The sequence below is a fragment of the Stegostoma tigrinum genome, chromosome 16 (genome assembly GCF_030684315.1).
Source record: "Stegostoma tigrinum isolate sSteTig4 chromosome 16, sSteTig4.hap1, whole genome shotgun sequence".
Taxonomy (NCBI): domain Eukaryota; kingdom Metazoa; phylum Chordata; class Chondrichthyes; order Orectolobiformes; family Stegostomatidae; genus Stegostoma; species Stegostoma tigrinum.
In genome coordinates, this window is record NC_081369.1 from 58606987 (window position 1) to 58630827 (window position 23841).

Here is a 23841-nt window from a genome sequence, read left to right on the forward strand (position 1 = left end):
AGGCACTGCTAAACTTGTGACAGAAGATGGTCATGGGAAAGAATGGATGGGGCATTAGTGTGGTAGCATACTCCTTATGCAGGTTTTGCCTGGCTTTTGCTTTTTCCTGACAATAAGCCTCAAGGTTATATTGCTACCCTATCTCCCCTCAAGTCCCTGACCTCACGGATGGCTGCATAAATTTTTTCAGCATGAGCTGTCTTTGGATATGGATAAATAGTATGCCTTTTATTTGGGCACTGTTCACCTTGCTTCTAATCTATGGACCATTTCGCTGCTGGAACATTTATAATTTCTCGACATCCTTCGTGAAAGGCATAATTTTTGTAACTATTGTTTTTATCCATAACCTTATTTAGAGGGCACTTCGCTTCCTGATTTTTCTCCTTGGATGACAATTGTTTATTGAATTTCCTCCTTGCAATATCATCTGTGTAAATCTTTAATTTTTTCTAATGCAATTCTTTTGAACAAGGTGGCACAGTGGTTAGTATTACAGCTTCACAGCACTAGAGACCTGGGTTCAATTCCAGCCTCGAGCTACTGTCTGTGGGGAGTTTGCATGTCATCCCTGTGGCTGCATGGGTTTCCTCCCACAGCCCAGAGATGTGCAGGTTAGGTAAACTGGCTATGGTAAATTGCCCCACAGTGAACAGGGATGTGCAGGCTAGATGGACTAGTCAAGGTAAATGTGTAAATGTATGTGTAGGTAGGACTGCTCTTCAGAGTATAGGTGCATAAATGATGAGCCAAATTGCCTCTGTGCTGCTGTAGGGATTCTACTTTGCTGCTGGGTTCTTTTGCTAAGTTTCTTTAAATTTGCTTGGATTCAACTTAAATAAATTCTGGGATATTTCCAGTCTGTTGCATCTGTCTAAATTCCTTCTTTTGCCCTTTCATTGGTCCAAATACCTGTGCTCCATGGAGCTTAATGTTGGCACTGATTTTTATTATGAGAAGTCAGAAATCTCTTTCCTAATCCTTTGCTTCCGCAGCCTGGTTTTTGTGTCATTTTCTGCAAAGTTATTACCTTTCCCTTAGGATTCACTAATATTAATCCCTGGACACATCATTCATTCCTTCTTCACTAAAATATCTGTATTTTCTAGGTATGGCTGTGTCTTCTCTCTTTTCATTACCGACATTTGCCCCAGCACTTCTTACTAGCTTCTGAATGAAGTTATGCTCTTGGAGAACTGAATTTTCCCTATTGCTACTCCTAAGGATACTGCAGTCTCTCTCTCAGGGATTAGGCTTTGGATACTGACAGACTCTCCATATCTTTTTAAAGCAGTGATGTCCTTAAATTGATGAAATCATCTGTTGCAACCTTTCACTTTTCTTCTGGATCCTCAGAATTATTCTCCTCATTATGGAAGCCAAATCCACATGACTGCAAAAATGTGGCATTCATTACTACTTAAGCATTCAAATCTGCACTTCTGCTCAACGTGTGCTATTTTCTGAGATTATCTCTCCTCCTATCTTAAGGTACTTGAAACCTCTACCAGTATGATATACTTGATTAGCCTTGTTTGAGCTGGTTCAATGCTACCAATTTCCCTCTTCCTTTGTTTTCTTGGATCTGTCTCCTGATTTACGGTGGAGGACTGTATCTGCAGAAAAGGTATTGTTCTTAGTTAACAAGGACATTTATTGCATAATACCATTAAATATGACTACAGTTGGTCAGGCAAAAATATGAGGGCACAGGGAAGCTGATATAGATACATCTACTTCCTCTAAACGCTAATGTGAAACTTCTTGCTTCCATCCAAAGACTGTGGAACATCAGTAGAATGGTAACATGAACATTAACTCCTTCACAGTCATTTCTTTGGATTGCAATTGTAAACATAGATTATGCAAAATTGATGGACTGATATGACCAGCTCATCTAATAAGTCTGTCCTATTCCATCACAGGCAGAGATTGTGATTAAATACTTTATCCCTTGTCCCCTCTTTCCTACTCTACTCTTGCAGTGACATTATCTCAGACCAAGACAAAATATGTGTCGGAAAATACCTGGACTACTGTGGGAAAAACTACTCAGGGAAAGTTATCTTTTAAACTTATTTTTCTTTTAATTTGCAACCAACCAGGAGATCACAAAAATCAAATTTAGCAATAAAAGCACTTCCCTTCCATTTTTTTTCCATTCTGGGGATTTGGACATTACTGCCTGGGTTAACACTCATCCTTAGTTGCCCTTGAAAAGGTGATGGAGCACTCCCTAGTGTAGCCCAGGTGCTGTAAATAGACCCACAATGGCTTTGGGGAGGGAAGTCCAGGATTGGAACGCACAATAAAAGGGTGAGACCAGTGCCCGAGAAAGTATTGGTTAAACATTCTCCTGAAGGCAGTGGCAAGGGTCAAGAAAGACCCAAACCAGCCTGCATTCCAGAAATTTGCCGTTCACTGGTAAATGAAGAATTACTGAGGCTCCAACGGCTCTAGCTTTAAAGTTTTTTTTTAATTAATAGAATCCCTACAGTGTGAAAGCAGGCCATTTGGTGTGTCAAATCCACACTGAAAAGCATCTCACCTAGACCCACACCTCCATTACAGTATCCCTTCATTTGCCATGGCTAAAACACCTAACCTACATCCTTGGACACTACGCAATTTAGCCTGGCCAATCTATTTAACTTGCACATTTTCGGACTGTGGGCGGGGACCCATGCAGATATGGAAAGAAGGTGAAAATTCCACACAGACAGTGGCCCAAGGTTGGGATTGAACCTGGGCCCCGAGCGCTGTGTGCCACAGTGCTGTTTCTGTACACAGACATTCTTGAGAATCTACTCAGACAGGCTTGACATACCCTCAATAGTTCATCTGTCTGACAATGCAAGTGTCGTTGAATGAGTTACCAGTAATTCAATGTAAAATGCATTGCACATGTCCATACACAGTGTAAGAGAACTGAGGACTGAGAATAAAAATGGCAGCAATTTTCTGACATCAATCAGTTTAATCCTTTACATTTGCTGAGAGTATAGACGAGCTATGGCTTGCTTTGCAAAATTGAATTCTTAGCTTGTACCCCATTGCTCAATGTGGTTAAAAACCCTCAGTGGACAGTATCTAGTATCTCAGCCGCTCTCATTCGCTCAGGACAAGTGGGCAAATGAATGAATTGCATGTGTACCTTCATCAGCCACATTACAGTTATTATCAGTGAAATGGATCTGATAAAATGTGGGATGCCTACCGGATATTTCTGCTTATATCAGACAAGTTCAGGGTGGTGCAGTAGGTACTGACTCTCTGCGTGACTTTAAACAAATGCTAATCAGGTGAAACTAAACTTAGGTTCTGTCCTGTCCTTTGCAGTGCTTGAGTGAGCTTGATAAATTGTGCAGGAAGTACGGTGCTTCCATGTTTAAAGCAGATGTGTGCTTTGCTTGCTAATCAGAGATTATCTGCATTGTATCCTCGACAGACAACTTTACCTGCAGTATTCTGTAGATCTGTATGTTAACACTCTGGAGTGTTGGAAAACTTGTAGTGCCTTCAATAGTTGAAGGTCAGTTGATAATTGTAGGGAGAGATTATATGTAAGAACATGGAAAACAGAAGTAGCCATTTCACATTTTGTGCTTACTTGCCACTCAGTGAACCATGGCTGATCTTCAACTCTATCTTCGTGCACTATCTCTGGATCCCTCAATTCCTTTAGTATCCAACAACCTATCAATTTCTGTCTTGAATGCATTCAAAGACAGAGCATCTGCAACCCCTGGGATACAGAATTTAGGAGTTTCACAACCCTCGAATGAAACAATATCCCATCATCTCAGTGCTAAATGGTTGATATCTTATGCTGAGATACTGAGACTGTCCCAGCCTGTGGAAACAGCTTTTCAGTATTTAGCATATGAAGCCCCTTAAGAATTTTATAACTTTCTATGAAATACGCACTCCTTCCATAAATTCAGGGCAAACAAAGCCACAGCCTAGTCAATCTCATTTTTATCAGGGCAATCCCAAGGGTGCAAAGAAGATTTATGAGCATGTTGCCAGGACTAGTAAGCCTGAGTTATAGGAAGAGGTTGGCCAGGATAGGACTTAAATGTTTTGAATGTAGGAGAATGAGGGGGTTATTAAGGTGTATAAATTCATGAGGGGCAGAGATAGGGTGAATGTATATAGTCTTTTTCCCAGGGATGGGGAATTGAAAACTAGAGGTCCTAGGTTCAATGTGAGAGGGGAAAGATTTGAGAAGGACCCAAGGGAAAGCTTCTTCATGCAGAGGGTGGGGTGTATATAGAATGGGCTGCCAGAGAAAGTAGTTGAGGCAGGTACAATAGCAACAGTAAAAAATACATTTGGATAGGTCCATGGATGGGCAGAGTTTAGAGGGACATGGACCAAATACAGGCAATTGGAACTAGCTGAGTGGGCACCATAGTCAGCATGGACAAGTTTGGGCCGAAGGGTCTGTTTCTATTCAGTATTACTCTACTGTATCACTCCATCCCAGGAATTTGTCAAGTGATCCTCTTTTGCATAAAACAAAATAAAGAAGTGGGGAAGCTGAAGATCTGAAACAAAATGAGAATTTGCTGGAGAAACGCAGCTGGAATGGCAGCATCTGTGGGTAGAAAGCAGAGTTAACATTTTAAGTCTGTTGAAGCTTCATCAGAACTCAACAGAAACCTTGTTTCACCCTAGTTAGGGCAGCCTTATTCTCCCTAAAAGAAACAAAAAATAACTGTGTAACAGTATTCAAAGTGGGGTTCCACAATGATCCTACTTAATTCTAGTAAGAGATAGCAAGAACTGCAGATGTTGGAATCTCTAATTCTAGTAAGACTTCTTTATGTTTATGCTTCAATCTGCTGGTCAGCTCCTTCTCCAACTGCTTCTTTTAGATGTTGTTATCCATGGTGTCCACAGAAGTGCAGTGTAGGCATATGAGCCATGGTAAAATGCAGGATAGTGTGAGGATAGTGGGCGGACTGGGACTAGATTGGTGCTGACTTGGTGGATTGAAAGGACTCCTTCTGCACAGTAGAGGTTATATGAGTTAGTAGATCAATCCAATTGTAACCAAATGTGACAATGCCTTCTCTTCAAAGAAGTGTGAGGGAGGCCATGACAGGAACAGCACCAGGCATACCTAAAAATGAGATTCCAACCTGGTAAAGCTACAAAAAAAGGACTAGATGCTTGTCAAACAGCAAGTGATAGATAAGCCTAAGCAATCCTATAATTGATGGATCAGATCTCAGCTCTACAGACCTGCCAAGGCAGATCAGGAAGAGTGTTGGATAATTGGAGTAGGTTGCCCCACAAATATGCCTGTCTCAATGATGGGGCAGAGTAGCACATCAATGAAAAGATTTGTGACAATGTAGAGCCAGAAGTGTCAAGTGGATTCAACTCCTGCAGATACCTCAGTATTACAGGATATAACAAGAAATATTTATATTTATGTAGTATCTATCATGTGGTGTCATTCCAAAGCATATCACAGGAATGCCATCAAATAAAACATAATAAAACATAATGTCAACTACATTTAGGGTGGCACGGTGGCTCAGTGGTTAGCACTGCTGCCTCACAGCACAAGGGACCCAGGTTCGATTCCACCATCGGGCGACAGTCTGTGTGGGGTTTACACATTCTCTCTGTGTCTGTGTGGGTTTCTCCCAGTTGCTCTGGATTCCCCCCACAGTCAAAAGATGTGCAGGGTAGGTGGATTGGCCATGCTAAATTGCCCATTGTGTCCAGGGATGTGTGGATTAGGTGGGTCTGGGTGGGACGCTCTGAGTGGGTGTGGACTTGCTGGGCTGAAGGGCCCGTTTCCACACTGTCGGGATTCTATGATACATATTCAGCAACATCAATTCACTTCATGTGGCATCAGGAAATCACTGGAGGCATTGGATATGACAAAGGCTGTGGAACTACCAACATTCTGTTACACAAGTGCGATTCCACAGTGCTCCAAAACTTACTGCAAGCTGTTCCAGTGCATCAACAATATCGGCTTCTAAGCAACAAGATGGGAAATTGCACAAGCATGTCCTCTGCACAAAAGCAAGACAAATCTGACTCATTAGCCTACTCTTGATACTCCATAAAGCGATGGAAGAAGATGTCCTCAACAGTGCTATCAAGCAGCACTTATTGAGTCACAATTGTCAAGTTTGGGTTCCACTTGACAACTCAGCTCCTGACCTCATTACATCCTTAGTTCAAACTAGAACAAAAGAACTGAATTCCAGAGATGAGGAGAGAGTAACAGCCCTTGACATAAATACCACATTTAACTGAATAAGGATCACAAGCAAACTTCAAGTCAGTTGGGAATCAGACGGAAACTCTTTGATGCTCGAAGTCCGACTACACACATTGGAATTTGGTTATGGTTATTGGAGGTCAGTCATTTTAGCTCTGTACAAGAGTTTTTAACAACCTGCCCTCCATCATATGGTGAGATGTGGTAATGTTCACTGATGACTGAACAATATTAAGCATCATTTGTGGCTCCTCAGACACTAAAACAGCCCACATCTCAATGCAGCAAGACTCAGACAATATGCAGACTTTGGCTGATGAGGAGTGGCAAGTGATATTTGCAACACACAAATGCCAAATGATGACCACCTCCAATAAAAGGAAGATAATTATCACCTCATGACATTCAATTACATTACCGAATCCTCCAATGTCAAAATATACTGGGCATCATAACTGACCAGAAACTGAACTGAACTAGTTATATAGATACTGTGGCTACAAGAACAGGTCAGGCACTTACAATCATTCAGTGTGTAATTTGCCCCCTGATCCCTCAAAAACCTGTCCACCATCTATAGAGCGCAAGTTGACTATCGAAAATTTAGCATGGCCAGTCCACCTAGCTTGCATATCTTTGGACTGTATGTGGAAACCAGAGCACCCAGGCGAACTCTATGCAGGCACAGAGGGAACGTACAAATTCCACACAGATGGTCACCAAATGCTGGAATTGAATGTTAACCACTGAGCCACCATGCTACCCAAAGGCCTTCTCATTTACGTTCATTCTTTCCTTGACTAAAATTCGAAGCATAAGGATCTAAGGCACGTGCTTTCCAAATGGTGATGGTCCAGAGAAGAACTTCCTCAAAGATCCTTGAAAAATTTGCCCCCTGTTCTATTTACCAATTATTTTTGTAATACATCTCACAATTAATATTTATACATACCAGAAGCAGTATGAAAACTTTACTGAATCTTTTAATGCTATGTTACCACATTTAGCTCTGAATTTATAAGACTGGACATAAACATTGTCACAACAGATTCAATGGCAGTTCATGGTGAGTAGCAGTGACCATTAATAAAGAGTTCAAGGATTCATTGGTAGATAATTGGAAAGCTCATTGAAGATCAAATAGATGACAGCCTTGGCATTCAGATAACTAACAGCATTAATTTCTGTGAGCAGAAATTGAAAATTGAACAGTCAGAAATAAAACTTTTTTTGTCTTTGAAACCTAATTTCAGTCAAGCTAGAACATTCGCCTCACTTTAACAAAAACAAACCAACAACCTAGTTTCCAATTTAAAATTTAGAAAAGCAGTCAATGGCCACTTACAGTATAGTTACAAAACCCTCTGGAATGAACTTACAACTTTTAAGACACAGAAACGTAGTTTTCTAAACTAAGAAAGCATATGTGTGTGCAAAAGTTGGTTAATTCCACTATTAAGTCTCACCAATTCAATGCCAATATAGAGGGAAGCTCCTAAAATGTCATCTCTGCATCCTTGGCAAAAAACACTTTCTAATACAGAAACTTGTGAAAAAGTGACTAAAGTTCAACAAAGGAGCAACGGCAGTGAAAAAAAATAGTGACATAGAAACAGAAAGGTAAAAATGTGAGAATAGCTGAAAATAAAGCAAACAAACAGAGCACCCTAAGATTCACCCATCTCTTTCTGGAATATATCCTATCCAGTGACATGGCCTCCACAAGTCTTCTGTGGTTGAGAATTCCATTGGTTCAATTTACTTTAGAAACGACCAAGGGGGAAGCTTGTTTATGCAGAGGGTGGTAAGTGTATGGAATGAGCACCCAGAAGATGTGGTGGAAGCTGATACAGTTACAAAAGTTAAAAGGCATCTGGATGGATATATGAACAGGAAGGGTTCAGCGGGATATAGGCCAAATGCTGGCAAATGGGACTAGATTAATTTAGGATATCTGGTCAGCATGCATGAGTTGGACTGAAGGGTCTGCTTCCATGCTGCATTGCTCTATGACACTATGACTTTGAATGAAGAAATCTTTCCTCATTTCAATCCTGAATAGGTTTACCTGCTATCCTGAGACAATAACCCCTATTTCTACAATCTCTAACAAATGTTGTTGGCTGGCTCACCAAGCTGGTTCGTTCCTTTGCAGATGTTTCATTACCCTGCTGGGTAACATCATCAATGCAGCCTCCAATGAAGCACCGTTGTGCTTTCCTACTGGTTATTTAAACTCTGAAGCCTGTTGATCTCGGAACAATGAACCAGTTCAGCGAGCCAAGCAACCATGACATCCACAACCTGAGCTACAATTCTACACAAAACCTTGGAATCGCTAACAAAGGAAAACAACTTCCCCATATCTAGTCTGTGTAAGCTGGTTTAGAATTTTATGTTTCAATGAGATCCCTTCTAAACTCTGCTAAATATGGGCCCTTTTTTTATACATTTGTTCCTTTTTTTTTTCCTTAGGAGTGATTGGTTCATCTGAGCTTGTCATAATTTCTTTGGAGGAAACGTTAGGCTTCAGAATTAATGCACCCAGTCTTTACTTGGAATATCAAAAAAAAATGCTTGTTCATTGAGGACATTCGAGTTAATAATCAACTTTAGGATTAACAGACTCCAGTTCATCATTCGGAGACAAACAGGGCTCAAATATCCTTTAAGCTGTTGATGCTTCCTCTTTAGAGTTGGAGCCGACTCACTGAAATAAGTAGTTATAAAGTTGCAAAAGCAGAAGTTTGCAACAGTTCTGGGGAAGGGTCACCAGACTCGAAACGTTAATTTTGATGATTTCCTCACAGATGCTGCCAAGCCTGCTGAGCTTTTCCAGCAACTTCTGTTTTTGTTCCTGATTTAGAGCATCAGCAATTCTTTCGGATTTTAATTCGTTACAAGTTTCAGTCTGGCTGATGGTGAACCAGGAGAATGCAGTCATTGGTGAAAAGAAGTTCATGGATAAATAGTAGGTTATGGGAGTTCCTGTGAGCCTGAATACACCAGTGTTTGAAAAAAAACACCTCCATCATTCCAGAAGGATGCATTGGCTACATCCTGAAAGTCTTCCCATTTCTGCTACAAAGGAAGAAAATGATGAACAAGTTCTGGGCCAGCATATATCCCCACTTGGTGCAATTGGAGGCTCAGATGAGGCTCAAGAGTTTGCTGTTGTATTTGACTTGTCCTTTCTGATTGTCACACTTTGACTTCACTATGACCAGTGGCCATCCACATTTTTCAAGGATTTTCTAAAGATCCAAATGTTAACATGCTGACTGCTTTATTATTTTCTTCTTGTACCCTCATGTTAACTTGATGATTCATGGCCGGGGTTCTCTGCAATATCAAGATTTCCCAAAGCTTGTCATTTAAAAACAAAAGTATACATAGGCAGCCCCTGAGTTGTGACTGGGTTCTGTTCTTTAATCCACTCAAGTCAATTTGTATACAAGTCAGAAATCAGTGCAGGACAAAACAAAATAACTTTTTGTTCTTGATTTACAGCATCCGCAGTTCTTTCGGTTTTTATACAGTATAAAATTAGCTGTTTGTATGTACAGGAAACATTTATATATCTGATATTAAAAATTACAGCCCTTATATTGGAATGCATTTGTAAATATGAGCATTGGTAAATAGACCATTTGTAATTCAGGGACATTCTTTCCTATTTTCTTCTAACAACATAGATATTCTACATCGCTTCAAGTATTCCATCTCCCATGTTTGTGTCCACCCACCAATCTGTCTGTATTGCTTTGCAGCTTCTTTGCACTCTTCGCACAGTTTACTTTCAAACCTAATGTTTATTCTTCCTTTAGAAATATTTCCTTCTATTCCTGCCTGCCATCTATTAGCTATGAAGAAAGAGGCTTGTAGTTTTACCTCAATGATAACAATCCTACCTCTGAGTCGCAAGGTTTTGAATTTGAACCTTCCCCGCCATCGCTTCATATTGGTTGACTCTGCCAGGTGGCAAAGGTTAGCTGAAACAGCTTTTTCAGAAGAGTGTTAAACTGATGATCGAAATGTTCCAGGATTAATCCTGGAGCTTGACAATGCACATGCCAGTTTCTGTTCCACTATTGTCCCCCACAAGGCCCATAGCCTTGAATGTCATAGCATTTCAAGTGCTCATCCAAGTTTTTTTTAAGGTTATTGAGATTACTCAACTCATCTACCCTCCCAGGTAATGCATTCCAGGCTCCCACCACCCTCTGCTTGAAAAACATTTTCCTCAAATCTACTCTAAAATCGCCTGCCTTTCACTTTATTGACCTGTTGAACAAGGGGAATGGCTGCTTTCTATTCACCCTGCCCATGCCCCTCATAATCCTGTATATTTTTATTAAGTTCCCCCTCAACTTTTTATGCTCCAAAGAAAACAACCTGAACCTATCCAGTTTCTCTTCATCGCTGAAATGTTCCATCCCAGTCAGTATCCTGATGAATCTGCTCTGCTCCCCTCTGTCATACAGTAATATCTTTCCCATAGTGTGGTGACCAGAATTGCACTCAGTAGCCCTGCTGTGCTCTGATCAAAGTTCTGTGCAGATCCAACATGACCTCCTGCTCTTAGAATCAATGGATCAACTGTTCAAAGGAAATGTAATGTATGCCTTCTTATCCACCCCAATAAGATCTCCTTGCCTGCGGGAATCTGTGGACACACCATCCAAGATCCTTCTGCTCCTCTGAGTTTCCAGGCATTCACCCAGTGCTTCCTTGACCTTTGAAGGGCCTAACTCCAAGAAATGAATTGTGTATTTCAGCAACTCCAGGAGAGGTCACAGCTATCTGCAAACCCCTGAGTTACTGCAACAGCGGGTCCTCATCCGAATGTGAGTGTCAGAATCTGTCTCTACATAGAGGTCAATCCCCTAGCATCAATGGGCCAAAGGGCCTGTTTTGTACTGCATAACTCTAAGATAGCAGCCCCAGTGAACTCCACCTCTCCAAAGCCCTGCCCAATCTGTCCACATGAGCAGTATCTTCCCCCACCCCGCCCAACCCTACCCCTTCCCTTCAGCCCCTAACATGGCAGTTCAAAAATGCTAAGCCTGTTTGAGCAATGCCCCCCAACCCTCAACAGTGCCTTCATTTCAGGGCACTGTTTGCTGTCTATGACTGCCCTTTCCCTCATGGTCATTCTCCCTCCCCTGCTGTACCATATCTTCTCCTTCCGTCTTGGGCAGCTGCTGCACCCCACCTCTCCCAGTGTTGTCACTGTCCCTGACAACCAGTATTCTGATTCTTGTTCCTGCAATTCTGTCCCTCAGCCTCCCTCCCATCCACAGTATTGGACCCTACCTTTGATGTATGACAGATGGAGCACCCCCTCATTTCCAGACTTACCATGACCACACCCCATGATCAAGTTAGCCAGACAGCTGTAAACAATGATTGACCAGATCTCTGAATGACATCTGTACAATTCCCACATTATGTTTCTCTGACTGGTTAGATTCGATCCACGGAGAAAGCTGCCCGTGACCCACATCCTGGACAGTACAGGCACAAACTCTCTGGCTGTGAATGTCCTGAGCGAAGGTCAGACCATGCCCAAGCCCATGCTTGGCATTTCATTTCTATCCAGTGTGTGGTAGATCAGAATGTGCAATGAGGAAAGATTCAATGTCAGTGAGGGGCAATAACAAGCAATAGGCCCTATTAAAGATAAGGTCATCTGAGAACAATGATTGATGGTGGTTTAACATAAGGGGTGTCATGCATCAGGCAGGGAGACAGATTGAGAACGAGATCACTTCATAGTAACCACAGCTGGTGCAGGAATTGAACACACACTGTTTGCTTCATTGGGTATTGTAAACCAGCCACCTAGCCACTTGAGCTAATTTACCCTCAGTGAAGACTGCAATTTGTAGCTACCAACATCAAGAATGGCCTCCAAGGACTCCTCATGTGATTAAGAATATAAGAACATAAGAAATGGAAGCAAGAGTAGACCATTTGGCCCATTGAGCCTGCTCTGCTATTTAATAAGATCATAGTTGACCCTTTTGTGGACTCAGCTCCACTTACCTGCCTGCTCACCATAACCTGTAATTCCTTTACTGTTCAAAAATCTATCATTGCCTTAAAAACTTTCAAGAAGGTCCCCTCAACTACATCACTGGGCAGGAAATTCCATGGAATCACAACCATTTGGGTGATGAAGCTCCTCCTCAACTCAGTCTAGATTAGATTAGATTCCCTAAAGTGTGGGAACAAGCCCTTCGGCCCAACAAGTCCACACCGACCCTTGAAGCATCTCACCCAGACCCATCCCTCTGTAACCCACACACCCCTGAACACTACGGGCAATTTAGCATGGCCAATCCGCATAGACTGCGCATCTTTGGACTGTGGGAGGAAACCAGAGCACACCCATGCAGACACGGGGAGAACATACAAACTCCACACAGACAGTTCCCCGAGGCTGGAATCGAACCCGGGTCCCTGGTGCTGTGAGGCTGCAGTGCTAACCACTGAGCCACCGTGCCGCCCTGAGTCTAAAATCTGCTTCCCCTTATTTTGAGGCTATTATCCTGACTTTTACTTTCTTGTACCAGAGGAAACAATCTCCCTGTTTCTATCTTATCTGTTCCCTTCATTATTGCATATATTTCTACAAGATCCCACATTTGTCCCCATAGTCCACAATGTTCCAGCGCTTGTCAGAACCTATAAGTTGATATTGTAAAAGATACATTCCATTATCACAGAACAGGTTAAACTAATGATGCAACACATTACATATTTGCAGTTCAAATGCTATGAATACACACTGGTTTGCTTTTTTGTTCGAATTTTATTTGAATGCGACATTCACTGTATTAAAAGTATGCAATATCCATTTACATATTTATCTATGATTTATTGATTCAGATTTGACATTGGTGATGGTTTGAGTTGTTCTAACATCCATCTCAACATCAAGATTGTTCAGATGGCTCCCCATAGACATCAAATAAATCATTACAGGATATGAACGAAAAGAAGAGTAACCGTTCAGAGGTAACATGTCTTACCCTGGCCAGAAACATCAAGAGAGGATAGAAGGATAATTAGAGTGAATCAAAGATTGATTTTTAAATTAAATCTTTGTTTTAAATCAAATTTGTTACAGAGAGTGGTCTGTGTGTAGAAGGAACTTCTAGAGGAAGTGGTGGATACAGTTACAGTTGCAATATTTAAAAGACATTGAGGTAAGTACATGAATAAGAAATGTTTCCAGAGATGTGGGTTAAGCGCAGGCAGGTGGGACTGGTTTAGTTTCGGATTATGGTTGGCATGGACTGCTTGACCCAAAGGGCCTGCTCCCATGTGGTTTGACTCTAAATTGGTAAAGTCATGTGAGTGCTGTGTTTTATTTTTTTGCTTCTGACTGCTGATTATTTGCGAACTGATGACAGTGTTTTACAGAAAATGAGATATTTCAGTTACAGCCTTTGTGGGGAGGAAGTGGTGTAATACCATTGTGATGAAAACTCTGAGGATCTGGCTAAATTCCCGCCATATTTGATGGAGGAGTTTGAATTCAATCAAAAAAGAACAGAATGGAATTTAAAATTGAATGATGTTGATTGCTCTTTTAATGAAACCACTGGTTCAGTAATTCCCTTTAGGAAAGTGGACAGTAAACCTGCCGTGCTTCAGTGTCCTCGGCCTCCAGATACATGGCATTGTATCAGAGAATCCCTACAATGCTGGAAGAGACCATTCAGCCCATCGAACCTGTGAAGAGCTCCCAACCCTACTCCCATAACTTCACATTTCCCATGGCTAACCCACCTAGCCAGCACATCCTGAGATGCTGTGGGGAATTTAGCATGGCTAAACCTGCATATCTTTGGACTGTGGGAGCATCTGGATGAAACCCACACAGAGGCAGGGAGCATGTGCAAACTCCACACAAACAGCTAGGTTACTCTTCCCTGCCATTTGAGATGGCCTGACAAGTCACTCAGTTGTATTAAGTCTCAGAAAAGGAACAAAATCCAACAAAGTATCTGCCACTGATCCAGGCACGCTCCACGTACTTAATGAGTCATGCAACACCACAAAAAGGGTCACAAAATGTACTGTGGGTGGGGCATTTTAAGGATGGTTTGGCAGCAGCAATATTGATCAAGCTAGTCAAGTCCTAAAGGAAAATGCTGCTGGACTGGGTCTGTGGGAGGTAGAGAGTGAACCAACATGATAGTGAAACACACTTCACCAACAATTTCCACCCCAACCTCAAGTTCACCTGGTCCATTTCCAGCACATCCCTCACCTTCCTGGACCTCCCAGTCTCCATCTCAGGTAACCAGCTAGAAACTGATGTCCATTTCAAGCCCACCTACTCCCACAGATACTTAGAATACACCTCCTCCCACCCACCCTCCTGCAAAAATTCCATCCCCTATTCCCAATTCCACCGCCTCCGCCACATCTGCTCCCATGATGAGGCATTCCACTCTCGCACATCCCAGATGCCCAAGTTCTTCGAGGACTGCAACTTTCCCACCGTAGTGGTCGAGAATGCCCTTGGCCGCGTCTCCCGCATTTCCCACAACACATCCCGCACCCCCCGGCCCCGCGACAACCGCCCAAAGAGGATCCCCCTCGTTCTCACATACCACCCCACCAACCTCCGGTTACAACGCATCATCCTCCGACACTTCCGCCATCTACAATCTGACCCCACCGCCCAAGACATTTTTCCATCCCCACCCTTGTCTGCCTTCTGGAGAGACCACTCTCTCCGTGACTCCCTTGTTCGCTCCACACTGCCCTCCAACCCCACCACACCCGGCACCTTCCCCTGCAACCGCAGGAAATGCTACACTTGCCCCCACACTTCCTCCCTCACCTCCATCCCAGGCCCCAAGATTAGTTTCCATATTAAGCAGAGGTTCACCTGCACGTCTGCCAATGTGGTATACAGTATCCATTGTACCCGGTGTGGCTTCCTCTACATTGGGGAAACCAAGCGGAGTCTTGGGGACCGCTTTGCAGAATACTTCCGCTCGGTTCGCAGTAAACAACTGCACCTCCCAGTCATGAACCATTTTAACTCCCCCCTCACTCTTCAGATGACATGTCCATCATGGGCCTCCTACAGTGCCACAATGATGCCAGCCGAAGGTTGCAGGAACAGCAACTCATATTCCGCTTGGGAACCCTGCAGCCCAATGGCATCAATGTGGACTTCACCAGCTTCAAAATCTCCCCTTCCCCCTCCGCATCCCAAAACCAGCCCAGTTCGTCCCCTCCCCCCACTGCATCACTTAACCAGCCTAGCTCGTCACCTCCCCCCACTGCATCCCAGAACCAGACCAGCCTGTCTCCACTTCCCTAACCTGTTCTTCCTCTCATCCATCCCTTCCTCCCATCTCAAGCCGCACCTCCATTTCCTACCTACTAACCTCATCCAACCTCCTTGACCTGTCCGCCTTCCCTGGACTGACTTATCCCCTCCCTACCTCCCCACCTATACTCTCCTCTCTACCTATCTTCTTTTCTCTCCATCTTCGGTCCGCCTCCCCCTCTCTCCCTATTTATTCCAGAACCCTCTCTCCATCCCCCTCTCTGATGAAGGGTCTTGGCCCGAAACATCAGCTTTTGTGCTCCTGAGATGCTGCTTGGCCTGCTGTGTTCATCCAGTTCCACACTTTGTTCTCTTGGATTTTCCAGTATCTGCAATTCCCATTAGCTCTATAATAGTGAAACACATTTGACCTCATCCTCACCAATCTGCCTGTCCATAGCTGCAGGTAACCATGACATAATGGGTAGCAGTGACCACTGCACTGTCTCTGTGGAGCTAAAGCCCCATCCTTGCTTTGAGATTACTCTGTGTTAGATTGTATAGCACTTTTACCTTGCTAAATGAGCTATACTTGGAACAGTTCAACTCAAGACTAATGACCAATCCATGAGGTGCTGCGAACCATCAGCAGCAGCAGAAATTTATTCCAACACAATCTGCAAACTCATGGCCTGACATATTCTCCCATGCTATTAATAATATCAAACCATGGGATCAACCCTGATTCAATGCAGGAGGCATGCCAGGAGCAGCACCAGGCATACCTAAAAACTTGGTGAATCTACCAAACAGGGTCACTTGTGTCCCAAAATACAGAATCAAAAAGTGATTCAACAAAGCAATTCCCTGATCTACAGATCAGTTCTAAATTCCGTACTCCTATATGGTCATGAATAGTAGTGGACAACAAAGAAACTCACTCAAGGAGAAGGCACCACAAATATCCCCTTCCTCAGTGATGGGGGAGTGCAAAATGTAAGGCTGAAGCATTTGCAACAACCATCAGCCAGAAATGTTGATTGGGTCATCAAAGTCAGCCTCCTCCTGAGCATCAGAGATCTTCAGCCAATTCAATGCAGTCCAGGTGGAATCAGGAAATTGCTGAAAAGGAATTGGACACTGCAAAAATTATTGGCCATGACCATGTTCCAGCAATAACACTGAACAACTTGTGGTGCCAATAGCCAAGATGTCCCAGCACAGCTTTTTGAAAAAAGAGCTATTCACTCATGAGATGTGGACATCGCTGGCTGGCCAGCAGTTTTTACTGCCCATGAGAAGGTGGTGGTGAGCTCGAACTGTCCTGATTAGATTTGTAGCTTGGGTTGTGGATGCTGTGGTTGGTTCGTTTCTTGAACTGGTTCGTTAGTTCGCAGGCATTTCATTACCCTGCTGGGCAACGTCAACAGTACGGCCTCCAAGAAGTGCTGTTGTGTTTTCCCACCTGGTATTTACCTCATTTCTGGTTTTCCTGCACAGTGTTGCATGTATAGGGTCTAGTTCTAGGTGTTTGTTGATGGCCTTCTTGGTGGAGAACCAAGCCTCTAGAAATTCCTGTGTTTGTCTCTGCTGAGCTCCAGAGGTAAGGTGAAAGTGACAGCCGATGGCCACATTTGGCAAAGTCTGGCATCAAGGAACCGAAACAAAACTAGGATCCCAGTCGCGAACCATTTTAACTACCCCTCCCATTCCTCAGACAACATGTCCTCATAATATGAAATCATGGGCCTCCTGCAGTGCCACAATGCTGCCACCCGAAGGTTGCAGGAACAGCAACTCATATTCCACTTGGGAACCCTGCAGCCCAATGGTATCAATGTGGACTTCACAAGCTTCAAAATCTCCCCTTCCCCCACTGCATCCCAAAACCAGCCCAGTTCTTCCCCTCCCCCCACTGCATCACAAAACCAGCCCAGCCTGTCTCCACTTCCCTAACCTGTTCTTCCTCTCACCCATCCCTTCCTCCCACCTCAAGCCGCACCTCCATTTCCTACCTACTAACCTCATCCCACATCCTGGACCTGTCCGTCTTCCCTGGACTGACCTATCCCCTCCCTATCTCCTCACCTATACTCTCCTCTCTACCTATCTTCTTTGCTCTCCATCTTCAGTCCGCCTCCCCCTCCTTCCCTATTTATTCCAGTTCCGTCTCCCCATCCCCCTCTCTGATGAAGGGTCTAGGCCTGAAACATCAGCTTTTGTGCTCCTGAGATCCTGCTTGGCCTGCTGTGTTCATCCAGCTTCACACTTTGTTGCCTAGTATCAAAGAGAATCAAGTGAAATCAGATTTGAAAATGTTACTAACAGATGGGTTACACACAGTAAGCTCTGATGAATTATACTGCAAAATTAAACTTTTCTTTTCAGTCAAGCTAATTAAAGAAAATATGTAGCCCAAGACTCTTTTGCTCTTCTTTAGAATAGGGCCATGCAATATTTCACACCTAGCTGTGAATGCAAAGGGGGCTTTGGTTTAATGCCTGGTAAAATTTTGGGCGGCACGGTGGCCCAGTGGTTAGCACTGCAGCTTCACAGCACCAGGCGCCCGGGTTCAATTCCAGCCTTGGGTTACTGTCTGTGTGGAGTTGGCACATTCTCCCCATGTCTGCGTGGGTTTCCTCCTACAGCCCAAAGATGTGCAGGCTAGGTGGATTGGCCATGCTAAATTGCCCGTAGCGTTCAGGGGTGTGTGGGTTAGAGGGGGATGGGTCTAGGTGGGATGCTTCAAGGGGCGGTGTGGACTTGTTGGGCCAAAGGGCCTGTTTCCACACTGTACGGAATCTAATAAAATAGAATGCATCTCTGACTGAGTAGCACTTCCTCAGGCTTTTGCATATAAGAGCCTGGAGTAGGATCCTCACCTTCTGATTCTGAGATGGGAGAATAACCAACTGAGATCAGCAGGTCCACAGCTGACACCGGCATTTATATGGCCCATTCAGTGTAAGATTATGTCCTAAAGCATCATCAGGGGCATTATCAGAGACAGTTTGGAAATTAGAACAGGTGCCCAAGTGGTAGATTCATGAGATAATGGGTACTGCAGATGCTGGAGAATTCCAAGATAATAAAATGTGAGGCTGGATGAACACAGCAGGCCAAGCAGCATCTCTGATGAAGGGTCTAGGCCCGAAACGTCAGCTTTTGTGCTCCTGAGATGCTGCTTGGCCTGCTGTGTTCATCCAGCCTCACATTTTATTATCTTGGTAGATTCATGAGATAGGTTTTAACAAATGTGTGAAGGTTCAACGGTTAGGGAGGAAATTCCAGAGCTTAGAGCTAAGGCAACTGAAGACATGAGTGCAATGGTTGGATAAAAATGTTCAGGTAGCACGAGAGTCCAGAATTGGAGACTTGAGTATAGGAGTTGGGAGATATTGTTGCAGCTTTACAGAACATTGGTTAGCCCACTTTTAGAATAACGCTTCTAATTCTGATCTCCCTACTACAGGAAAGATATCATGAAACTTGAAAGTGTTCAGAAAAAAATTGCAAGGACATTGTCAGGATTGGCAGGTTTGAGTTAGAGGGAGAGGCTGAATAGGTTGGAGTTATTTTCCCTGGAGCCTTGGAGGTTGAGGGGTAACCTTATAGAAGTTTATAAAATCATCAGGAGCACATAAACGGTGAATCGCCATGGCCTTTTCCCCAGGGTAGGGGAGTCCAAAGGGGATAGGCTTCAAGTGAGAGGGTAAAGATACAAAAGGGACCTAAGAGGCAAGTTTTTCATGCAGAGGGTGAAATGTGTGTGTGTTGAGCTCGATGGGTATATGAATAAGAAGAGTTTACAGAAATATAGACTGAATGCTGTGAAATGGGACTCGATTAATTTAAGATATCTGGTCAGCATGGATGAGTTGGACCGAAGGGTCTGTTTCCATGTTGTAGAGCTCTATGACTATACATGCAGAATTCTTCGAGGTTTCCAGTCATGAGAGTCATACAGCATGGAAACAGACCCTTCGATCCAACCAGTCCATATCAAACATAATCTCAAACTAAACTGGTCTCACTCCCTGCTCCTGGCCTATATCCCTCCAAACCTTTTCTTTTCATGTACTTTTCCAAATGCCTTTTGAACGTTGTTATTGAACCCACATCCACTGCTTCATCAGGATGTTCATTCCACATGTGAGCCACCCTTTGTGTAAAAAATTTGGCCCTCATGCCCTTTTTTAAATCTCTCTCCTCACACATTAAAACTGTGCCTCCAACCTTGAAATCTTCCATCCCCAGGAAAAGACAACCACCATTAATACTATCCATACCCCTCATTATTTTATAAAAGTCTGCAAGATCAAACCTCAATCTTCTGTGCTCCAGTGAAAAAAAGTCCCAGCCTTTCCTTTTAACTCAAACCTTCCATACCCAGCACATCCTGGTAGAGAGGAAGGACACTTGGAGTTGACCCGTTTGCTCTACTGTGCTTGTTGTCATTCTTTCAGCTTTTATTTGACTTTTGTCGTCCCATTGTCAATCACATTTTGCCTCGGTTACGGAAATGAAAGATGCAAATGAAGAAGTGAGAAATTACTGCATTGGTATCATTTTAAAGAAACGAAAAATTAATTTTCTGATAGATACAGATTAGTGCGCTCCTCTGGAAATTGTTCAGTCCTGGGAGCGACTGAGTAGAATATTAATCCAACATCATCTTTCTTGGCCTCAAATTTAATATTTAAACAGATAAGGCTAGAACATCAGGAAGCGAGAGGTAGATTCAGGTTACTGATGGGATAACATCAATCTTAGTGATGGGAGTTTTCAGGGTTATGATTAATGGGTTATCTTGCGCAATTTCGTACTTTGATTAACCTGTTGAGTATTTTGTGCATTTGTTTGTTACCTTTCCAATCTCCAGCATTTGAGCTAAGATGTACTTGACAAGTTCCTGAATTCTTAATGCTCAGGTAAATCTGGCAATTGCATTCTGTGATCAAGAAGTTGGAACCAATTAATCTGCTGTAGAATCCCTACAGCCCTTGTTTCAGACAGAATAGATGTGAACTCTCTAGATTGTATACTGTGAATCAATATCTCAACATACTCTGAACATGCAGCAATATAGATTCTGTAAGTATTTCGACACTGTGTGAACAGCTAGTAATGGGCACTGTGTGATCAGGTATCCATTAGCACTTAATAAGGATATCCATGAGATTTGGACAGATATAAAACCAATAAAATAAAACACCAATATTTGGAAATGAATGTACTCATCATATTTGTTCTCCATTTGGAAGGATATGAGATGAGCCAGACCAGGATGTGACATTTGGCTGTTTTTCTTGTTTTTCTTTCTAGCTTGGTGTTGAGCATTTCAACAGAAGGATTTAAGAAGCATTTGGTTATGGAAATAAAGAAGCCAAGCCAAGGTTATTCTGGAATTGGGTAATGCTTTGGCCACTGAAAAATGACAAATATTGAGACCAGATATGGAATGCCTTGACCACCTTAAAGAGAACATGGACCTTGACTCATTTTCATCAGTTACACTCAACTTCACAGCCAGACAGTGAGGAGGAAGGAGATGGAGTTTGGGAAAGGAAGATGAAAGGATGAAAATGATGGATATCTTGGTGCAAACGAGATGAAACAAAAGGCTAATCAAAGACACCGGAGCAAATATGATGGGTGAAGCACAGGAAGTGATTTTGTGACAGAACTTAGGCGACATGGTAGCTCAAATGTTACCACTGCTGCCTCATAGTATCAGGGGCCTGAGTACAATTTCAGCCTCAGGCAACTGTCTGTGTGAAGTTTACACATTTTCTTTGTATATGCAGGGTTCCTACAGGTGCTGCAATTTCCTCCCACAGCCCAAAGATTCGCAGGTTCAGTTGGATTGGCCATAATAAATAAATTGCCCCAGAGTGTCCAGGATGTGCCAGTTGGGTTGGTTAGCCATAGGAAGCACAGGATTACAGGGATAGGGGAATGGATCTATGTGGGAGGCTCTTCGAAACATTAGTGTGGGCTCAATGTGTTGAAATGCCTGCTTCCATTCTAAGGATTCTAAATCATCTTCTATGGATTGATGATGCAACTCATGGATTTGGAACAGGCAGAAGAAGCTGATAAATCTTCAAAGACATCATGTGTGTCATAAACCAAAGAAAACCCCTTCAAAATATAAAATGAAGATAGTCTGGACTCTACAGTTTTTCTATTTTAAAGATCAGTATGAGGTATTCTGTTCTAGTTTAAAATTACTTCATTAATATATTCAAATTTAAGCAAAGCATACTTTATTCTGAGGAAGGGTCACTCAACTCAAAATGTTAATCTGATTTCTCTGCACAACTTTTTGCCAGATGTTCTGAGTTTTTCCAGCAATTTCTGCTTTTGTTTCTGATTTACAGGATCCACAGTTCTTTCAGTTGTTCTTTATTTTTTGCATTTTAGTTAAAATACAGGCAAAATAAAAAGAAAAGAATTAACTGTAACTCTATTGAAATTCTTAACAAAATAAAATATAATTTAACAATTACAAATGAACTGTTCCAATACAGTAATATTTCATTACAAACACCATTCGCAAAGGAAAATCAGTAAAATGGACCATCTCCTATACAATACTAGCAGCAGGAAAAGAATCCCCTGCTTTTAGCTGTAACAGGGAAAGGAATAAGAGCTTCCACACCCAGCTTCAATACCCCAGCAACCGCAGAAAGCTAAAACTAAAAATCCTATTTCTGTGGGAGCTTCACCCAACCTGTTCAGGCTGCTTCTATTGTACCAACTTAAAAAAATGCTGTTTACTTTATTGAGCAGACTGCTCAGTGCCTCTGTCTCAACCTTTCTTCATAAATTGAAAAAAAAAGGACAAAATACACCTCTTAAAACATGGTAATGTCACAGGAGTGGAGACGACAAGAGTTTAGCAGAATTGAGAGAAAAGCAATTGTAAATTGCAGGGCAATGAAGTGAAGGACAAAGATCTAGAGGAATGTGATTGTTCAGTGAAGTACTGAGGGGAGGAATCACTCAAAGCAGTTGCTGACACAATAAATCTCACCGATAAAACAAGCTTAAAAGGATGGCGCTTCTTGAAGATTGTAAATAAAAGTCAGGAGGAACAGAAGAGAATTGTGATTTATAAAGAGAAAATCTGACAAACAAAGAAGGTGGAGAATTCAGAACAGGGCCCTGCAACACAAACCATTCCATTGCCAAAATGATTTGAACAAAACATGCAATGGTATTCAGTCCAGTAATAAACAAGGTTTTCTTAAGTTGGAAAAATGACTGAGTCAGAGGAAGAAGGAGGGAAGGTCATGGTAGACTAATGGTTTTTGGAGGAAGGGCATTATGTTTATTTATGGAGTGCCAATGAAAGAAGCAAAGAAACATAGAAACTGCTGAAGACACAGGTGCTGGATATTTAGCTTTTACAAAAGGCTCCATCTGAAGGTTCACTCTGGAGCCAATGATAACAGAAGGCCAATTTGACAACCAGCAAAGGAGTAAAGACTTATTCAGGAAATGGTAAGTTATTGCAAAATATTGGACTCACCTGTTTCCAGATCTGTTCTAATAAAACAGTTCAGGCATTTACGTTCAAATTCTAACTGTATTGAACAATGACAGAAAAGGGGTTAATATGAAGTTGTGGTGGAATCTACACTATCATTAGAAGAAAGTCTGTACTCTTGCTTTGTTGAGGTTGTAAATTTCATTAGCTTCCACCATCTCTATTGTAATGCCACAGAGAAAATTTAATAAATCTGTGTCTACTTTATTTGACAATGCATTCTTCCCCTTGTAATTTTGCAAAGCTCTTTAATAAAATCAGTCTCGCATTTCATTTGCATGGGTTACTAGCAATCTCAGAGTGCCAAGGTTCTACAGACTCCTCCCAAAATGATTTTTGCATCGACAAGACACTGATATTGCTTAGAGGATTTTCCCTCATGCGACTTCAATTAACTGCAATGAAGAGCTAATGCAATGAGAAAGGACACTCTAATTTGATAAGAAATGATTACATGCAGGGAACAGTTAAGCTCTGAAACTGGTAGATTAAAAGCATCTATTACAGTTTTGGTGCAATACCACACATACTCCTATTTGGCTGAATCAGCCACTGATGCGTGTCAATTGAGCAAAAATTTAACAGATGCATACATTCCATTCAGTTCAGCTTTTCAGTGTTGGATTATTGTATTTCGAACAGAGCCCTCAATGTTACAGTATGGATTGTAATTTTAAATAAATTACATGTCGTGACTATGTTGAATCTAACAGGTATGGAAGAAGGCCACTT

General features: G+C 42.4%; 1 long non-coding RNA gene across 3 annotated transcripts; it reads left to right on the forward strand.

The window, feature by feature from the left end:
- Nucleotides 1-4796: 4796 nt before the first annotated feature.
- On the forward strand, nt 4797-23382 carry LOC125460097 (uncharacterized). Of its 3 annotated transcripts, XR_007249177.2 has the most exons (7): nt 4797-4815; nt 8409-8628; nt 11032-11100; nt 11724-11809; nt 13148-13276; nt 13389-13467; nt 20880-23382. It is a non-coding gene; the product is annotated as an uncharacterized LOC125460097 (long non-coding RNA). The 3 variants fall into 3 exon arrangements; XR_007249178.2 differs by lacking the exon at nt 11724-11809; XR_007249179.2 differs by lacking the exons at nt 11032-11100; nt 11724-11809.
- The last annotated feature ends 459 nt before the right edge of the window (nt 23383-23841 follow it).